This window comes from Ovis aries, chromosome 7 (assembly GCF_016772045.2).
Source record: "Ovis aries strain OAR_USU_Benz2616 breed Rambouillet chromosome 7, ARS-UI_Ramb_v3.0, whole genome shotgun sequence".
NCBI lineage: Eukaryota > Metazoa > Chordata > Mammalia > Artiodactyla > Bovidae > Ovis > Ovis aries.
This window is the reverse complement of record NC_056060.1, coordinates 75,437,605-75,445,678: the sequence shown is the minus strand read 5'-3', so window position 1 is coordinate 75,445,678 and position 8,074 is coordinate 75,437,605. Positions and strand designations below refer to the sequence as shown.

Here is an 8,074-nt window from a genome sequence, read left to right as displayed (position 1 = left end):
TTGTAGATAGATTGGAGGTTTCAATGACCCCTACCTTGGGTTTGATTAATTTCTTAGAGTGGCTCATTGAACTCAGAGAAACATTTTACTCACTCGATTATCAGCTTAATCTAGAAGGATATAACAGGAACAGCCAGATGGAAGAGATGCTTCAGGCAAAGACTATGCCCTCTGAGTTAGCCACTCTCCCCTCTTCTCCAGGTGTTTACCAACCCAGTTCTCCAAGCCCCATCCTTACTGAGGTGTTATGGGGGTTTCATTACAAAGGCATGCTTGATTAAATCTTTGGCCAATGGAAACTGAACTCAATCGTCAGCCCTTCTCCCCTCCCTAGAGATCAGGGAATACAACTGAAAGTGCCAACTCCGTAATCACTTGGTTGGTTACCCTGGCAACAAGCTCCATCCTAAGGCTATCTAGGGGCTTTCCAAACGTCTAATAAAGACTTTTTTGCTCTCTTCACAAAAACTTCAAATAGTTTTAGGAACTCTGTGCCAGGAACCCGGAGGAAGACCAAATATATATTTCTTATCACAAATCACAACTCACTTCCACCTTAGAATATTTGTCTGCTGGTGTATCAATCCTCTTCAACTTCTCTGCCACAAAAGAGAAGGATCCCTCCACGTTTTAAGAGCTAACTTCTCTCCCAAACTTCTGATCCCATCTCAGTCTGACTTTTCTGTTCCTTCTCCAGCATTTCCAACCTTCCTTCTCCAGTGACTTCTGCCCTGTCTTCAAGCATTCCTGCATTTAAAAAATCCTAAGTTCAAATTACCCTCAGCGTCCATTTCACTCCTGCCTTCCCCTTCCAGGATTCTCTCTAGTTTTATGAAACTGCTGCCTTCCTTTCTCATACATCTGTTCATTTCTTAAGTCCTTGTAGTAGAAGGCCCACCCTTTATCAAATGTTATGAATCATCTGCAACTGACCAAACCCCGTGCCTCATCAGCCCTCAGTTTCTCCTCTCTGGGACGCTGTGTCCAGGAGGCTTTCTTTGTCTCCTTCATGGACCTCTCTTCTCCTGTGACTCCCCTCGCCCTGATCTGCTGCTTCTCCTTCCTTTATAACCGTTCCCATCAGTGTTTCTCGGTCATACAGAGACTACAGGCCACCAGACAAGCAGCCCCAACTTACCATCTGCAAATCTGAAAATTCAACACGTGTCTGATTAAAAAGGAACATTTGTCTCTTTCCTGACCTGCAGCAGATCCTCCATCTAGAAGGGAATCCCATCCCTTCACACCTTTCTCAAAAAATTAGCTTCTCTTGTTCTTGAATCTTAAACTTTGCTGCTGTTCTTTCCCAATATCAAGAAAACATTGTCGGACTTCCCTGCTGGTAGAGTGGTTAAGAGTCTTCCTGCCAGTGCAGGGAGCACCAGTTCTGTCCATAATCCGGGAGGATCCCACATGCCGCACAGCAACTAGGCCCGCGCGCCACAGCTCCTTGAGCCTGTGCCCTAGAGCCCACAAAACGCAGCTACTGAAGCCCACACTTGTGTTCTGCAACAACGAGAGGCCCACACCCCGAAACTAGAGTAGCCCCTGCTCTCCCAGAACTAGAGAAAGCCCCTGCACACAGCAACAGAGACCCAATACAGCCAAAAATCCATGATTCTTTTTGAAAAAGAAAGAAGACATTGTCCCCACCTCTTTCTCTTTTTAAAAATTGTCTTGTTTTTATTTCCTTTTATACTTACTTCACTATCAAACTTCTGAGTTATGTGTTCCCACTGTCTCCCCTTAGACCCTTTCTGATCCCTCCTCAGTCCTCTGAAACATGGCTCTTGTTTCCAATGTGTCAGTAAAAATGACCTCACCAAAGTTTACCAGCGACCTCTTTGTGGCCACAGCTTTTGGTTCCTTGTAGTTCTCTCGCCTTCTTGAGAGTACTGACATTGCTCACCGCTTCCTCCTCTGTTTTGCCTCTCCCTCCCCATGACCACCCCTGCTCTGAGGGCTGCTTCCCTTCTGTACCGAGACAAACATCTCTCTTCCCACACGGTGGCAGTGGCCCCCCTCAGGTGCCGTCCTGGGCCTCATCCTTTCCTCACTTACCCTGAGTGATCTTGTCTACTCCTCTACTGCACACATATTTACTGAGCACCCACTCTAAGCCAGACCAGTACTGATTTAAGCCCCTAGGGTAAAACAAGTCCCTGTTCTCGTGGATTTGACATTTGCCAGTGGTGTCACGTCCATCTTGATACTGATGACACAAAACCCTGCTCTCTCTCTCTCTTTCTTTTGCCCATTTGGTCTGCTTGGCTAGTCCATCTCATCTCAGACTCAGTATTTCTAAAACCGAATTTTTCATCCTTAGCCTACCTCCAGTTTCTCCTCTTGTCTCAGCTACACAAGTCAGAAAGTGCTCGTCATCTTTGTTCATCACCATCTTTGAGTCTTCATTTTCCTTCTTCTCCTAAACCTGATCTGTAATCAAGTCCTGTCAATTATTCCTTCGAATCCTCCAAAATACCTCTGAAATCCATTTGTTGTTCTCCATGCCTGACACCATTACTCACTCTTCCTTGATTCCTAACATGTCCCTCTAGTCTTGATCACTTTCATGCCCCATCCCACCTTCAATACATTGTCCACATCATGGCCACAGTCATTTCCAATACAACTCTGATCACATGACCTCCCTGTTTAAAACTCCTCATTGCCCTTAAGATAACAGCCAACCCCTTTAACGTGGCCCAGAGCGCTCCTGCTTACCTGCCAATCTCATGTCTCCCCATTATCAGCATCACTCTCAACTCTTCTGTCATATAAGCTTTTTCTTTCAGTGACCTGACATTTTCTTTCCATGACCTGGATGTGCCGTGCTTTCTCATGCCTCGCAGCCTCCCTTAGCCTGAAACACCTCCCCATGCCTGACCTCCATCCCTTCTCCTGGCTAACTCTGACTTACTCCAGTCTTAGTTTAAATGTTACTTCTAGAATACTTGCCTTAAAATCTCTAGTCTGTGGTAGTTCCCCACCTCTGCACATCAGTGCCACCCTATCCTATTTACCCTATTATGACTTTCTGATTTTTTTTGGCATATTGAAAAAGTTTAATACATGGTTTATTAAAATACAAAATTATATTTACTGATTATAATAATTATTAGTGAAATTAAATTATAATAAGTATTAATATAATTATACTTCCTTTCTCATGGGTTTTGGCAAGAAATACATCAAAGGACAGAATATGTATACATACCTGCTAGAGATCAGAGCAAAATTCACAGACAAGAAATGGCAGATTTATGATTACAACGTTATGTTATTTTGTTGACTGTTGTAACATTGTTGTTCGGTCGCTAGATTTTCTGATTTGTTTTGTTATTTTCCATGTCCTTTTTTTCCATTAGAATATAACCCAGGAGATCAAGGCAAGGGTAAGGTCTGTGTCACTCATGTTTGTTGTATTCCCAGCTTGTAGAAAACACCAGTCAACACATATTTGTCAAATGAATGAATAATTTCTTGCCCTCCTCCTCCTACCATCTAAATACAGACATGCTTAAGAATCATATTTCTGAGCTTTATTCAATTTCTTTCTTTATATTCCATTGATTCCTATGATTTCAATGGTCATGTCAGTGTGAAGTCTCCAATCCACCCGCAGGCTGGTATCACTCAGATCCACATCTGCATTTCCAACATCATGCTAAACATTTATGCTTGGAGGGTTTTTTAACATCTCAGATGTGGGGTTAGTTGCTCAGTCATGTCCGACTCTTTGTGATCCCATGGACTAAGGCCCGCCAGGTTGGCCATGGGATGCTCCAGGCAAGAATACTGGAGTGGGTTGGCATTTCCTTCTCCAGATAAATGATACACAACTTAAAAGCATGCAGAGATACATATTCAAGGATGTGTGATGCATCATTGTCTATAATATTGAAAACAACCCAAAAGCCTATCAAAAGAGAATTGGTAAACAAATTACAACTGCAGAGCCTTCAGTTCAGTTCAGTTGCTCAGTCATGTCTGACTCTTTGTGACCCCATGGACTGCAGCACACCAGGCTTCTCTGTCCATCACCAACTCCTGAAGCCTACTCAAACTCATGTCCATCGCATCGATGATGCCATCCAGCCTTCTCATCCTCTGTTGTTCCCTTCTCCTCCCACCTTCAATCTTTCCTAGCATCAGGGCCTTTTCAGATAAATCGGTTCTTCACGTCAGGTGGCCAAAGTATTGGAGTTTCAGCTTCAGCCTCAGTCCTTTCAATGAATATTCAGGACTGATTTCCTTTAGAATGGACTGGTTGGATCTCCTTGAAGTCCAAGGGCCTCTTAAGACTCTTCTCCAACATCACAGTTCAAAAGCATCAATTCTTCAGTGCTCAGCTTTCTTTATAGTCCAACTCTCACATCCCATAGCTTTGACTAGACAGACCCTTGTTGGTAAAGTAGTGTCTCTGCTTTTTAGAGCCTTAGAAAGACTAAAAAAGACTCATATATTAATGTGAAAAGATATACCTGATATAATATTAAGTTAAAAAGGAGGCTTCAGAATAATAAATAGCGTTTAGTTTCATCTTATTCAGTTATTCAACATGCATTTATTGAATGCCTGCTATGTGCCAATTTCTGTTCCAAGTGCTGGGGTTGCTCAGAGGACAAGACATTTCTTTTTTCTCACAGAACTTTCTAGACAAGCTATGCACGTGCACACACACACATGCATATAATCTTTCAGGGCTTCCCAGAGGGCGCAGTGGTAAGGAATCTGCCTTCAGTGTAGGAGACATGGCTTTGATCCCTGGGTCAGGAAGATCCCCTGGAGAAGGTAATGGCAACCCACGCTATCCTTGCCTGGGAAATCCCATGGACAGAGGAGTCTGGCGGCTACAGGACTTGAGGTCGCAGAGTTGAACACAGTGTAGCGACTGAGCACCCACTTATTGTGTCTGGTAACGATGAGTGCTATGAAAAAAACTTGGAAAACTCAGCAGTGGCCACAGGACTGGAAAAGGTCAGTTTTCATTCCAATCCCAAAGGAAGGCAATGCCAAAGAATGCTCAAACAACCACACAATTGCACTCATTTCACACACTAGCAAAGTAATGTTCAAAATCCTTCAAGCTAGGCTTCAACAGTAGGTGAACCAAGAATTTTCAGATGTGCAAGCTGGATTTAGAAAAGGTAGAAGAACCAGATAGCAAATTACCAACATCTGTTGGATCATTGAAAAAGCAAGAGAATTCCAGAAAGACATCTACTTCTGCTTCATTGCCTATGGTAAAACCTTTGACTCTGTAGATCACAACAAACTGTGGAAAATTCTTAAAGAGATAGGAATACCAGACCACCTTACCTGACTCCTGAGAAATCTGTATGCAGGTCAAAAAGCAACAGTTAGAACCGAACATGAAACAACGGACTGGTTCCAAATTGGGAGAGGAATACATCAAGGCTGTATTCTGCTTATTCAACTTATATGAAGAGTACATCATGGAAAATGCCAGGCTGAATGAAGCATAAGCTGGAATCAAGATTTCCAGGAGAAATATCAATAACCTCGGTTATGCAGATGTGGCATACAGTGCCACAGACAGTGGCAGACAGTGAAGAGGAATTAAAGAGCCTCTTGATGAAGGTGAAAGAGGAGAGTGAAAAAGCTGACTTAAAACTCAACATTCAAAAAAAAAGATCATGGCATCTGGTTCCGTCACTTCATGGCAAATAGATAGGAAACAACAGAAACTGTGACAGTGAGAGACTTTATTGTCTTGGGCTCTAAAAGCACTGCAGACGGTGACTGCAGCCAGGAAATTAAAAGATGCTTGCTCCTTGGAAGAAAAGGAATGACAAACAGAAGCAGCATATTAAAAGGCAAAGCCATTACTTTGCCTACAAAGATCTGTCTAGTCAAAGCTATGGTTTTTCCAGTAATTATGTACAGATGTGAGAGCTGGACGACGAAAAAGGCTGAGCACCAAACAACTGATGCCTTGGAACTGTGGTGCTGGAGAAGACTCTTGAGAGTCCCTTAGACAGCCAGTCAATTCTAAAGGAAATCAACCCCGAATATTCACTGAAAGGAGTGATGCTGAAGCTGAAGGTCCAATACTTTGACCTCCTGATGTGAACAGCTGACTCAATGGAAAAGACCCTGATGCTGGGAAAGATTGAAGGCAGGAGGAGAAGGGGACGAAAGAGGATGAGATGGTTGGATGGCATCACTGACTCAGTTGACGTGAGTTTGGGCAAACTCAAGGAAATGGTGAAAGACAGGGAGGCCTGGCGTGTTGCAGTCCATGGGACACAAAGAGTCGGACACGACTGAGGGGCTGAACAACAACAGTGAAAAAAATCTGTGTTATTTTAGGTAGAGTGATTAGTGAAGGACCCTCTAGAATGGCAACATTTGAGCAGACACCTGAAAGAATCTTGTGAATGAATATTTGGGGAAAGGACATTCCAATCAGGGGGATCAGCCAACATAAAGCCGGGAGTAGTGGCAAGTGCAACTGGCACTAGCAGCGAGAAGGAGCCCTCTGCAACTGCAGCCAAGTGAAGGCGCGGGAGAGTGGGACCTGGGACCACAGAGGCCACCTGCAGCCAGGCCAGGCAAAGGTTCTGGAATCCATTCTAAGTGCGGCTGAAAGTCCATTTTGGAGGCGTGTATGTTACAACATGTTAGTGTTTCACATGTTGAAACACTAAAAACATTTTTAAAGTTTTAAAAATATATACCAAACTGTTATCAGAAAATATTTTCAGGACCTGGGCTCACAGGAGACTTTCATTTTCAAACCCATAGCCTTATGTTGTGTTTTACAATGCGTTTTATAATGAGTATATATAAATTTGGTAATCAGAAAAAAAAATGATTTTAGAAGTTTGTGCAAACTCTTTGACTCATCAACTCACTTTAAAGAAACATATCCTTTAAAAAAAACTGGTTAAGTTTGTAAAACTGTGTGTATAAGGATGTTCATTATAGTGTTACTTATAATAGCAAAAATTAGAAATAACTTAAATGTCTGACAATAGGGAATTGATTAAATAAATTATGGTGAAATTATACAATGACATCACAGGAGCCCTGACAAATTATGTCGTAGAATATCACCCCACGTTCAAAGCCTAGCTCAATTTCCAACTCTAAGCAACCTTTTCTAGCACCCCTGCCTGAAACAATCTCTTGAAACTTATTTGTGCATGTTGTCTACGGCACTCTTGTGACCCTTACTACATACTGTTCCATTATGGAACAACTTTGGCTCCCACTTGGCTTGCCACAAGCTGTGCTAATGGAAGCAGAGCAGGGCAGAACCATCCCAAACAATAGATAATTCATTCCTTTGTAAATCCGTCACACCATTTATCTTGCAGCGGATTCACCTTCCTGATTAGCTTTCCTTATGTTGATATCAAAAGCAACGAGCATCTCTAAGGACACACACAAGTAGCAGAGGGAAGAGATCCAGAAGCCTGAAGTTCCCCTGCGTAACCCCCAGAATTAATGGCAGGCACTGTGGTCCAGAGAGTTGCCAGGGCCCTTCCCCTGCACAGTCACCTTCTCCTTTTTCACAGAGAAACTGGAGCACTCCCTTCTTCTCAGGCTTCTGTGCTTGTGCCCTTGGCTTGCAAGGCTGGGCTTCTGGTTCTGAGCCCCTGTGTGCACACATTTCTCCTTCTGGCGTTGTCCTGGGGCAACGAAAAGCTGCTGATGAGTCACAGAAGCCCTTCTTCCTCCAGGCCCATGGCTGACTCAGCTGCTGCCACAGAGGCCAGGACACATTCCTTCCACCCATCCCATGGTTGGAGGTAGGGGCCAATGTCGCTGGGGAGAGAGAGGCCACATGAACTTACTTACTTGCCCCACAGCCTTCTTAAACCGAGCTTCCTTTGCTTACAGGAAGGCTCACTGTGAACATCTCTTCTGCCCCAGCAGCGCTGAGAGTCAGGCAGGGTTTCCTAACTTGTGGGACATTTGAGCAGGCTGGAAAGGAATACCCTTCTTCCCTACCAAGTCCTCTGCCAGCAGAGGACTTATGAGTCACAAATGAGTCAACGCATAGAGACTATGTTTAATACTGATAAGTGCTGATACAGTGACT

At 43.6% G+C, this 8,074-nt stretch overlaps 1 long non-coding RNA gene across 2 annotated transcripts in view; it reads right to left on the bottom strand.

Annotated features, from left to right (window-relative positions):
• Positions 1–3,520: 3,520 nt before the first annotated feature.
• LOC121819990 (uncharacterized) overlaps positions 3,521–8,074 on the bottom strand; it is a 64,122-nt gene continuing 59,568 nt past the window's right edge. For both annotated transcript variants that reach the window (XR_009601268.1, XR_009601267.1), the window contains one exon: positions 3,521–7,797. This is a non-coding gene — a long non-coding RNA (uncharacterized LOC121819990). The remainder of the gene's footprint in view (positions 7,798–8,074) is intronic.